Source organism: Haemaphysalis longicornis, unplaced genomic scaffold (assembly GCF_048455015.1).
Source record: "Haemaphysalis longicornis isolate Haplotype H1 unplaced genomic scaffold, Haemaphysalis longicornis Haplotype H1 scaffold_5, whole genome shotgun sequence".
NCBI lineage: Eukaryota > Metazoa > Arthropoda > Arachnida > Ixodida > Ixodidae > Haemaphysalis > Haemaphysalis longicornis.
The window spans coordinates 195,739,343-195,752,622 of record NW_027526385.1 but is presented as its reverse complement, the minus strand read 5'-3'; positions in this window follow the sequence as shown (position 1 = coordinate 195,752,622).

Below are 13,280 nucleotides of genomic sequence, written 5' to 3'. Positions count from 1 at the left end.
ACCTCTTTCCGTAACTCCGGTATCAGTCGGTGCCCGGCACCCTCACGCCCACGTTGGTCTCAAAATGTTCGTGATTATAGCCAGTTAGTACTGCGCAGTTGGGCATTAATTATAAAGCCGAGGTGAACACGTTAGCATCCTGCGGCCATCAAAGCACCTCCCCTTAACGCGCTTTAAAGACGTTGCGTTAATATAGTGTGGCGGCAATACCGCCGCACAATTATAAATTGTTTTCCCAGCATAGCGAATCTTCCCCACACGTTTTTAATGCGTCAGCTTTCTTTGCGAAATACCCCACCAAAAACTTATTGTAACGTAAAAGCTGTAACCCCTGTATCTACAAAAAATGCCCAATTATCAAATATAAAGCATTTAATAATATTGTAAATGTAGAATACTGCTTATAAAAACAGAAATACAAACAATAAAATGGGAAACGGAGAAGCTGCACTGGGATGATTACGCATTATTAGAGAATTTCCAGAATTTGTGTACAATTTTCTTGGTGTTGTTGTGCTCGGCAGAAAACTCGCAGTACCGAAACTAAATGTTTCAGGTTTCCTTTTGTTTTTAGAGACCAGGAGATGAAATGCGCGTGCATGAATTTTATCGGAGGCTAGAGTAAACAAAACTAAACTGAAATGTTTTTAGTAACCACTTTCTGGTGTAAATTTGCTGTCCCGAAGAAAAGAGCGAATAATATGCATAAAGTTAGCATTGGCTGGTTTGAAGTAGGTTACGAAAGAACGGGAGAGACCATGAATGAGCCTGGAAGGAAACGGGTGAGCTTTTGCCCAGTGAGTTTTCGGCCAATGAGCTTTCGGCCTGGAAACACTGCGCAATGGACATGCAAGTCAGTCAGTCAGTCAACACTATTACACACCAGTCAAAAAGGGAGCGTTAGGTGCTCCCTCCCCCCATCAGTCAGCCGGTACCCTTTGGGACTTGGCGGCTTATAGGGCGAGACAGATGATCTCGCGCTGGCCCTCGGAGGTTCGGCTGAGGAGTAGCGCCTCCCAGGATGCTACGTTTCGGTGCGATTTGTTGTACAAAGAACAAGTATAACCATGTGGACGAGGTCCACTTGAACCTTACATTTCTTAACATTCGGATCGAATACTTTGTGATGCCTCTTATTACATAGGACTGAGTTCTGAAAAACTTCCGTCTGCAAACGTCTCAAGTAAATTTTCCTCTTCTCAAATATCCTCCGTATCCGCCGGACGTAGTGCCTTTAACTCAAGTTTATAATATTACGTGATTTCGATGTAGCCGCTCGGCCCTTCGGTCAACATCATTTGGAAAAGATGTTCGGCATGCAAGTCAAGACCAACGCCGGACCGTGGACGAACCAAATGCCGGAAGCGCAGCAGGTCGATAAACAGGTCGGTCTCGTTTCCTCGCTACAGTCGTTGAGAAACGAAACAACCTTGTACGGTGCCAGTGTTCGTGCCCGTCAGACGCCGATGCACCGCACAACAAAGGTAGGCTGGGGAAGTGGGGTCACCCAGGATGCAAACGCAGTAATTATAAACGAGCTACAGAAGCAGAATAGACCGCAGAAGGAAGTGATTAGAGAATTAGCAGAGCAAAACAGATTTCTAATGGAGCGACTACAGGTCATGCAGAAACCAATAGAAGGAATAAAGTCTACCAAGGAGTAGATGGACAGTAGATGCAGTAGGTAAACACATATCCTTCCGAGGAACCGGAACTCAAGCAAATCCTTTCCAAGATGAAAGAATACGCAGCCAGGTTCACCACGTTAAAACGAGCTCTCGCAGCACTGGCTGAAGAGATTAATAGTTTGAAAAGCATTCAGGGCACACTCGTTGAACAGGAGAAACGTGTGGAGCGACTGCGAAAATCGCCAACTATAAAATTAAAGCGCAGGTTTTGGCCCTGACGAAAACAATTTTTTGCCATCTTGCCGAACACTCGAAAGTATTGTATCACATTACCTTACGTTGTCATGGCATTAAAGTATGCCGACATGCAATGTGGGCCGCAAAAAATCGTGTGTATGGAAGCGTGCAGGTTTTATACCAGGCTTCTCACCAGCATGGAGGCTTATTGAGCAAAGCGAGTCACGGTTACGGTAAAAATACAGTAATAGTATGTTTGTTCCTACCTGGGGTGCTATTCCAGAAGGCCCGAGATTGAGCGGAACTCGGGAGACACGACCTCTAGCGACGCCCACGTAACATAATGATAATATATCGAGGCGGAGTTCAAGTGCTTAAACATGCGATTCATGTTATATGCTGATTCTTACGGTTACGTAACCGGTCCAGGGCAGCGCACTCCAAAACCGGCACTAGGGCACGGCTGATTGTTCAGTGAGTTCTCTCGCTCCACTGATCCACTGGTGGCTGGCTGCTGGGAGCAGGCAAATCCAGCTACTGTACTTCATCGCGTTTTTATTTTATTAATCTGTATTTGCCTACAAATTCATTTATTTTCCTATTTCAGGCTTCAAATGAGCTTTTTGCTTGAAATTTGTCGTCCCACCAAGCAGTTTCTGGCGGTTTCTGCCGTTGGTGGCAGCAAATGCAATCACGCGGCTGAAGCCGACAGGCGAAAAAAGAAAACGGGGGATGCAAACGCGCCGCATTCAAAGAAATTGCGGCTCGGCGTCATCAAAACCCTCTGTCGGCTTTTCGATACAAATTTTTTAGGGCCACTTAAATCTGGTTACGTGATTTCAAGGCCATGGCTTGGCGACGCTTATTAAGAACTGATGCATTATACTTTCGATAATTATTAACAACAGATACGTTGCGCTTCCGTATTTTCCTCGTTTTCATTTCACGGGCGATCTCACTTACAGCGAGATCGCCCGTGTGTTCGGTATTTCGGCGCACGTTGAAGATCCCAAGGTGGTCGAACCTAATCCGGAGCCCGACACTACGGCGCGCATCATCGCCTGCGTAGCGCCGGCGCATTAAACCCCACAATCAATCAATCAATCAATCAATCAATCAATCAATCAATCAATCAATCAATCAATCAATCAATCAATCAATCAATCAATCAATCAATCAATCAATCAATCAATAAATCAGTCAATCAATCAATCAATCAATCAATCAGTCAATCAATCAATCAATCAATCAATCAATCAATCAATCAATCAATCAATCAATCAATCAATCAATCAACCTTTCAATCAATCAATCAATCAAATAATCAATCAATCAATCAATTCATCGCTTTCTTTTCCTTGTGTTTTGGCATAACTTTCAGCATTACTTCGTCTGGCTTTTTCTGCTATATCGTGTTTGCGTCAGTTTCGTCTGTTTCATTTCGTAGTGAACTACGTCAACCAGAAGACTGGCACACACCACAGCCTACCCATAACCGGAGATCAGCACGTCTGGTGTGTACGTGTCCTTCTCACGTGTCATCATTATCACGTGTCACGCGGCGCGCACTATTCTACAGCCTTCACTTGTCCAATTCAAAATTTTGTGAATTTTTAAAAGCGGGCTTATTAGTTCCTCAAAGCTCCCTATTGCGGCCAAATCACCCAAGTGTAGTAGTGCTACGAAAAATAATAGCAACAGCCATAACCTTTCATTTTTTTCGTTTCCCTTTGCTCTTCCCAGCTCTTCTTCGACGAAGCTCTCTAAAGTCTGGTTTTTACAGCGAAAATGTAAATGGCTAGAATCCAGAAGATCATCTCCGGTCACCGAGCGATGTAGACAAGAATCGCTAAAGAGCGTACCGCCACCTTGTGGGGCCCACTGAAACCCCCGGAATCACAAAACTTCGCTGAGTAATACGGTGTTCCAAGGTGGGAGCGGGGTGCGGGGAGGGGGATAGGGTGAAAGAGTAAGGGCGCGTGCACGGGCGTTCGCGTCTGCTGTCAATGCATAATCTTTGTCGGTCACCTTTACGACGCACTAGAGCATGCGCCGTGATTACCATACCCGCGCTATAGTAAAACGTAATTGTGTCTACCCACGATTCCTGCGTGTTTTTTGTCTCTGACGTGAAGATGACGCCACTGTCCTTGTCAGTTGGACTCCCGACTTCACATGGGTCATACCCGAGTAGTATGTTCCGAACAGGAGCAGTGGGAGTATCAGGAGTGTCGACGCGCCCAGAAGCGAGAATGGGCACGGCACCAACGTGAAAGCGTCGTTGCCGCTGCTCCCAGTTCAACAAGAACATCAAGTTCCGACCAAGCTCCCCCCCGACAAAGACATAGCCCACGTCGAGCATGGACGCGAGCGACATTGTCAAAACAAACGGAGCCGTCGAGCCAATGCCACCGAGGGTGATCGAGCCCCCGTGACGCATATCACCACGCCACGAAACCATCGGAACTCTTCCCCGGTGGGACTTCGAGGTTCCGGAGAGAATTCATCGAGAATCCTTTCGGCGCCGCATGTGCTGTTTGTGACCGTTTGTGGTTCACCGGGGACGTGTCAATGATCGCTGGTGTGCGTGATGCGGAACAGCGTGAAGTGGCCGCGGGGGTGTTGTGGTAGTGCATCTCCTCCGAAGACGTCGAGCAAGAGCCGGTGTGCAGAACTTGTCGCGATTCCCTCTTTAAAGGTACGGTGCCCAGGTTTGCCACCATCAACGGGTACGTATACCCGCCCATACCGAGGCACCTACCTAAACTTAACGTCGTGGAGGAGCGACTTGTGGCGCCTAGGCTCCCGCTTGCGTCGATTCGCCGATTGACGTTCTTCGATAAGGAGAAGAGGGGACAGAACGCCGTCACGGGACAAGTGATAAATGTGCCAATCGACGTCCAGGAGACGCTACAGAGCCTACCACGTAACCAAAGAGACGATATAGCCAGAGAAGTGCATCTTAAGCGTCGGCTCCTCTTCAAACCTACGTACGAATGTTTATTCGTACAATAATCAACTTATAATAGCCAAATTCAACATGGCCAATCCCTACTATAGCGAAATCCCAACATAGCAAATGTCACCAGAGCGCTAGCTTCGCTGGGTTCCCTCTTCACGGAGTGGAAGGGCTCTGAATTTTTTATTGAGGCCTCACTATTCTCTCTACCTTCGTCCTCTTTCCGCTCTCGTTCACCCTCCTTTTGGCGTCCCGCTGTTTCATTCTGTCTCAATCTTCCTTTCGCAAGCTGTGCATGCTGTGTTTTCTGCCAGATGAGGAAGACGGTGGACAAATCCCGCCTAAATGCGTTAGATCGCCTCCGATAAGAGACACACGCCGTTTATTGTATAACGTCCTGGCAGTAACCTTTTCGCAAGAATGGTGTGACACGCAATGCCTTAAGCGAAACCGCCTGCCGCGCTGACGATAAATGAAGCGCACGGTCATGCAACACGACATTCGAAAGTTTTGCTAGCAGTCGATTACTGGTGCACGTCCACTCGACAGAAACCTCCTTTCTATCAAGCGGCCGCGACGGAAGCGTACGCTCTGGCGGGAGACGGATAAACGCATGGTAGAACCTGCAGAAAATATGTCCGGCGGACCGCCTCAAAAAGGCGAAAAACATGTATGATGTAATCCTATGGCGCACATGCCAGCCGACTCTCGACTGGTTGTGGTCGCTGGCGCGGTCGCTTCCAACGCTTCCGTGCAAGGTGTTTGTCGCGTAAACCCACAGCGCACACAACAGTTGCTCCTCGGCAGTCATGGAGCGTAAGCAACCTCAAATTTGTCGCAAAGGGAGTCGCGCGCCAGATGATTGCACAGCCAATGGATAGCACTTTCGAGACACAAAAGGGGCATGAAATTCCTCCTCCTGTAAAGACAAAACTCGGTCGGGAGAGATATATGCCTGCTACGGCAACCGTGAACAATGAAGCCCGCCAGCGCAGCCGCCACACGAGCGTCACCAGTTACTTCGGCCGTACAATATCCATCCGAAGTTTCCTCCGAGTTCTCGAGTCAGTCAAAGACACACACCCCATTCCTGTGTGCTGCGTAGCAACCGAAGCCCCACCCAACCATGGCTGCTATGGCGTCCACTTCACCGGTGGGGTAGCATCCCAGCCACGAAGTCACTTGCAACTTGATGCTCCAGAATAAAACATAGCCGCAACTAAAGAACGAATGAAGTCGCCAGGCCACCGTTAGTCAACTGCCGCCACAGTCGTGTGGACGTTCGGTCCGAGCGAAGAGTTCGCTCCAGTACGAACGATAGGAGCGGATCGGCAACGACAACAAGCTTTTCCCGCGGCAGCCGTAAATAACCACAGTAAAAACACAGTCAATGACCGATGACACACCTTCAACGACATAAACGCACTCGTCAATGGTGAAACACGCTCATGACAAGCTAAATTGGGCGATGTCTGATACTAAGCCCGCCTTCCGCAAGCAAACAAAGCCGGTCACGCTTGACAGAACCGGGAGGAGGGCGTGTTCCTTTCGCAGCACAGAACTCCTTCGTTTACTTGGTTTAAGCTGGTGCTGAGCTGCACTGGAGCCACCCCCCAACCATGTAGCAAACACCGAAAAAACCAAAGCTGCCCCATGCCGCTTTTAGAGGTCGGAGCTTGGAAAGAAGGCTGGGGCTAGGCCGGAGTATAAACGGAGTGCATATTTCAACTAAGGCGTGCTTTTTAAACATGAGCGGCCTCAACCTGGCACGTTTACAATTGCAAGCGTGCTCCGCACGACAGCGCCGGTGTCGCTGGCGATTAATTGGATGCTCTACTATCACTACCTTGTTAACTCGAGCAGCTCGAAAATTGGGAGCAAACTATCGGGATTCTGGAATAGCGTCCCAGTGCGTGTCTTCTGTACCGTATGGTTTCTTTTTAGTCGTTTGGTGTTAAAGTCATTCCTTAAAATGATCCCAATGACCACGTTTCTTTCCTTTTTGTTTCCTGCGCTCGCGGCCTTGCCCCTTGAAACGTTTGTGTGAAGGTAAAAAGTAGAGCGGGGCTGGGAATCGGAGGCGCCTTCCTTCCCGCCCCCTCCGTATAGCACTCGATGAAAGTCCTTCGAAGATTTATTCTTTCAAGATTAGCTTACGCGCACATCTTCAGTCCATTAGAGTTTGTTTTGTTTGCTTTTATTCCATGGTTTGTTCGCATTTTTTATTGTAATTGTGCAATCTCAGTTTTGGAATTTCCCCCTTTGTTTATGTCAATTTAACACTGTACCATTGTTTCTTAGAACCTTTACTTGTTGCTGCTTGTATTATAAAAGGTCCCCTGCAGTCTTTGACTTCGGGAACTTCGCCTGTATATAAACGCTGTATGTTGTTTCTTCTGTGAAGAATAAAGCACCATCGAAAAGATCGACCGATATTGTATTCCGCGCGGCGGCGGGGAAGGGGGGAGAGTGAGAGGGCGATGCAGCAACTTTGCCTGTCATCAAATAATCCCTACGGATCATTATTACGGTGTCTCAAGATGCTAACCAACTGTCATCATCATCATCAGCCCATCTACGCCCACTGCAGGGCAAAGGCCTTTCCCATAGATCTCCAATTATGCCGGACCTGTGCTAACTGCGACCAATTTATCCCCGCAAACTTCTTGATCTTATCTGCCCATCTAACTTTCTCACGCCCCCTGGCACGCATGCCTTCTCTAGGGATCCACTCGGTTGCACTTAATAATCAAGGGTTATCTTGTATCACATTACATGTCCTGCCCACACCATTTTTTTCCCACAAGCCTCACATAATACACAATAAGTGTTTGTAACGAAGCTGCCTATGGCCCGCATCCTGCATAGATTTTCTTACAACAACAAGAGAGGAATCTGGCGCTGCGATCGTCCGCCGCAAAGGGCGTGATGGGTAGTTCTTGGTTCGGATGGGCGCTCGATGGCTTGCGGAGGTTACTATGGATTCGATTATGCAGAGAGTTTTGTTTTAGTTTTGGACTGTCATGGTTTTGCCTACGCGGTGTGTCGAAAGAAGCGTTAAAAAATACGTTTCTCCTTGAACTGAATGCCGCACATCGACTGACGCCACCCTGAGTAGAAATGTCTTATAACCCAGAGTTGCGAATTTGATGTGTTATCAATTCTTCGCCGGTCCAGCGAGCACGAAACACAAATGACAGCGCTCTGGCGCTCTGTGCGGCGAAGTTGTCTGCGAATTGAGTTGCGGCGCTACTCATTCCGCGGAGCAATGTGTTGTCGAAGCTGACGACGGTTACGAATCCCTTGGAACTGCCACATCTTTCGTGCGAACCCCGGCTCCTACGGCGTAGACCAGAGGTACCGGCAGCTGATAGGAACGCAGGTTGAGGAATGTCACTAATTCACGCAGAAATAACTTCTCCAAAGCTAATCGGTTCCGTTTGTGTTATCTGCACAAAACTTTTCTGAGTATTACAAATTACAAGCGCCGAAACGTTTAGAAATAGTTTTTAAAGAAGTCCGCGTCCTGCTGTAGTTGGGGGCAAATGGCAAACCTGCTCCACAAACCTCCTCGACTACGCGTCCGCTTTTTATTTAAGCGCGCCGTTTTATTTCGTACAAAACCAGTTTTTGGTCAGTAACTTTTTTCTTCGCCATGTAATTTATAAACGGAGAATCTGGCAATAAGAGTTTTTTTTTGTCAAAAAACAATTTGCGCAGCCAGAGGCCCGTTTTGATCCTACGCAATCCGGTTCCAGAACTCCCCATCATTCCCATTGAAGCGTAAGCGCCGCTGCCATGTTCGCGTTGACACTAGCGTCAGTTTCCCCTCTAGTTATTATTGTATGAAAATTTATGGCATTCAGTTGATTAGCTCTAGCAATAGAGCGATGCAGCCAAGAATCGCAATCAAGCTCAGCACCACCCTACGGCACCCACTCGAATTTTGGGTATTGTAAAACTTTGTCCCACATCTTCTGGGTATGAAAAAATATAATTAGAAAGGGTCCAACCTCCTTCATACGTACCAATAAATGGCGGCTGATCTTGCGCTCGAGAGATGTCTTCCTAGTGAAGCATTTCTGTGTTCAGAGGTGAAGTCGACTTTAGGACACCGGCGTAGTTTTCGTAAGCTGGCTTCCCCACATTCGAAGTTCACAGTGAAGCATAGTCATCTACCGGGACGAGTATGGTTAGAAAATTAGGCCACGTTCCGGTTGGGGGAACCCTGAGGAGGATGCGAAGCAGCAGTGGGGGTTGGTTGGTGTGGCAGCAGCGTAGCAGAACCGGTGAAAACGGGGTTGGAAGCAGACTGAACGGCGCGCAGCGCGTGTGCACACCTGGTTTACACGGCTGGTGGGAGAAGAATGGAGTAGAGACGCGCATGCGCAGTGGAGTAGCGCGCAGCGCGTGTGCACACCAGGAGAATGAAGGAGAGACGCGCATGCGCAGTGGAGTAGCGCGCAGCACGTGTGCACACCTGGTTATACGGCCATGCGGACATGCAAGGAAGACGAAGACAATGGAAACAGCGCTCGTCTAGTGTCTGTGCAAATGTCTCTTTTTTCCATAAAACTGACTACTCGCTATCCTCACCGATCTTTGTGAGTTCCGTGACCTACTCACCTGGATTATCATACCGCCCTGTTCAACGCCCGGCAAGCCCTACTATCCGAGGCTTTGGCCGTTAGGCCTAGCGCCTCCGTTCCGGCGGCATGTCGTCGTCGGCCCCGCCGCCGTTGCTTCGCCCGCCGCTGCTGCCTTACTCGAACCAACTGGTGCTGCCGGCATCTCAAGAAGCGTCGGCCGCTCCTCCAGTGTGCGAACCCATACCTCCTGCACCGCCTAGCCACCCCTCCACGTCAGTCACCGTGAGCATCCGGAGCCGACCCTCAAGCCCCCAGTACATAAATATGCAAGACACCGCAGCAGATACCGCCGAAGTCAACCATGGAACCCCAGCCATTAGGGAACCTCAAAACCAAGATCCCCGCCGCACGTCCATAACGTGGCAGCGCAGCTCTGCCGCACAACGCCCGATCAACCAAACAGACCGAGTGAATAGACCACGCTTCTTGCTCGTAGTAAGGCCGCTCTCCAAATTTAGTGTCAACAACATCATCCCCAAACACGCCCTCGCTCACCTGATTGGCAACACTGTCCCCCAGTCATATGTAGCTGAGCTCGCCTCCCACAGATATGATACCGTCGGAAACTGCCTCCACATCACCACTTACGATGAAACACACATGCAGCGACTGCTCACGGTCACACAACTACAATTTCCCCATGCTGGAGCAACCTTCACGCTGCCCGTCGAGATCAGACATTCTCTCTACTGCCCCAACTCTTCGCGTGGAGTCATCGATGTAGAACCTGGCGATTCCAACGATGAAATCAAAAAGTGGCTTCGTTCGGAACAAGCACAGATCCTCAAATGCCACCGACTAGGCCGCACTAATAGGGCCGTTATTACTTCCGACTCACCTACTCCTCCAAAAGTGATCAAATACTACATGACCATAGTAAAAGTGTCCCCCTACCAACCCCGCCGTATGGTATGTTACAACTGCCACAATATAGGCCACCTGTCCAAATATTGCCCTTCCCAAACCGTCTGCCGCTCCTGCGGCAAAACTCATCCCGATGAAGAAGCCTACGGACTATCCATATTGCTACGTGGCGGCACGGCGAATGACTCGAACCATGTTGAAGATGACGCGATGTATTAAAAGGTAGAATGATCTATGTACAGTATTTACATGGCTTCCATTAGAGAGCCCGCGCCAGCAACTTCGTTGTCGTCGTCATCGTCGTAGTCCTAATTGGGTCATTACCCTGTGGGGCATTGTCCGCCTATATGTGAGTTCCGTGACAATATATTGTGTCGTTCGTGATGAATTTGGCCACATCTCGCTGAATCCCACATGCCCTGGCCGCGTCCCCACAGCAAGCTCGAACTCTCCCAACAAGGACCAAGTTCAAGGCATCTCATGGGCTGACCGTTTCAAACAAAATATTGCTGGAAACGATCCCAAAACTTCTTCCAAAACAACGGACAAAAGTTCCCAATTCACCGAAATCCTAAACCAGTTAAATGCTCTCCACGCTGAAAATTGCAGACCTCAAGCGAGCCCAGTCAACTAAAACAAACACATCGTTTACCTCTCAACCAAACCGATCTGGTACTCCAGCCCCCCGCCGCAACCGCAGCCCCAGTTACAAGAAAACCACTGATTCTCAATCAAAAAACGATCCCCAACTAACTCAAACGCTTCAAACTATTCGAACCGAAATACATCAGGAACGCCTCGCCAGCTTGGAGGATGGTGGTCGTATGCGTGAGTATTTCGATGGACAGCTCCGACAAATCTGGGACCTCCTCCATCAAGTCATCACCAACGTCCGACCTTCGGAAGCCATACCTGAACCCCCTCGCAAAGTCCCACCACGACCCACACCATGACCTATAACCCTCCCACCATTCTTCAATGGAACTGCAGAAGCTTTTCGACCGCCAAGACAATAATCGCAGCCAAAGTAAAACACATCAAACCAATCGCCCTCCTACTTCAAGAAACCTTCACCATCCCTCAGCTTCCAGAATACAACGTCTTCATCAATCCTTCTATTGCACGCAACTCCCAAGTTCCTGGCCACGCAGCTATCCTGCTTGACTCCTCTGCCCCAGCTACTCAGTTGTCTTTGCCGCTTTCTTCCTCCCCCTCTACGAAATTGTCGCAATCATCGCCTATCCTCCCAGGGCCAAGAAGCTCATCCTGGTCTCCGCCTACTACAGACCCAGATATCAAACATGCTCAGATGCTTTCTCATGGCTCCAACGTATCAGAAATGAATACCCTTCTACCCCCATTCTCATCGGAGGTGATTTTAACGCCCCCCCACACTACCTGGGGCTATCCCACCAACTCCGGTAGGGCAAAATACCTCCTCGACTCTACCGAAGTGGCCAACGTTCATCTTATCAATGATACCACCTATTTTACTAGGATCGCCCTCCATCCCAATCATACCGATACCACCCCTGACTTAGCATGGGCTTCCCCGGGCCTTGTGAAAACCTGGGCCTCCTATTCCACTACTTGGGGTAGTGATCACCTTCCTATACTCATAACTCTTGGAGGAAAACGCATACGAGACCGTCAGACTACTCGCATTCATTTGAACTGGGCCACTTTCCGAGAGAAGCTTCTACAATACGATCCCCCGTCCTCACTGGAGGAAATGACTGGCATAATTAGGAACTCGTACTTTGCCTCAAAAGAGACCATAACTTGCAACGAAACTTCCCCTCCTTTTGACAACCACTTGGCCAACTTATGGAAGCGCATGGAGTACCTCACGCAACTCTATCGTACTTCCAGCAGAAGACATTCCCTTCTATGTCGCATACGTGACCAATACAGAACGATCACGGCTTACCAAAAACAACTGGCCGCCGCCAACTGGGCGGCATTATGCAACGACCTCGGCAGGCTCCCTGGACTCAGTTCTTTGTGGAAACTTCATATCAGCCTTGGTGACAAAAAACGCAGCCGCACACCAATAGTGGCAACTCTAATGCTCACCAGCAAAAACTACTCCCTAACTGAAGAAACTCTCCTTCACAGCTTCTTTCCTCACGCTTCACTTACTCCTCCGCAACCTTTACCAAATATTACTATACACGACCCAGTGCCTGAACTTGAAAGCCCATTCTCGTTTGCTGTACTCACTACAGCGCTCCCTCAAGGAAGGGCCAAATCCGCCCCTGGCCACGTTGGAATTCAATGGATTCACCTATGCAATCTACCTGAACCAGCCCAGCTGCACCTCCTCGAACAGCTGAATCACTCGTGGGAAACCGGACTCGTCCCCAACCACCTGAAACTGTCGCTTATATTTCCAATACCGAAACCAAACAAGAAGCAACAAACCCCCGACGACTTCTCGCATCTCCGACCGATATCCCTTACTCCCGTTATCTGCAAACTAATAGAACGGCTCATCCATAACCGAATCGCCCACTATCTTGAATTCGTAAGGCCCTATTTTCACCCCTCACAAACAGGTTTTCGCTCTAATCTCAGCACAGCTGACAACATCTCTCTCGTCAGACGGGTGATTAACCGGAAATACTCCCGGCAACCCCCCGACTACCTTCTCGCACTAGACTTACAGAAAGCCTTCTAGTGCATTAGCCAACGAGCAATCCTTGAAGAACTTGTTGAGGCATTTCCCAGCCAGAAAGCTCAAACCTGGATCCAAAACTTCCTTGAAGCTCGCCCCATTCAATTACACGGAACCTACCCCGGCTGGTCTCCCCGAGTCTTTTACCTTGATAGGGGTGTACCACAAGGCTCCATACTTGGCCCAACTTTTTTTAACTTAGCCATGACCAGAATAGCAAGACGGATCAGCACTGAGTCCACAGCGCGCTTTACTATCTACGCCGA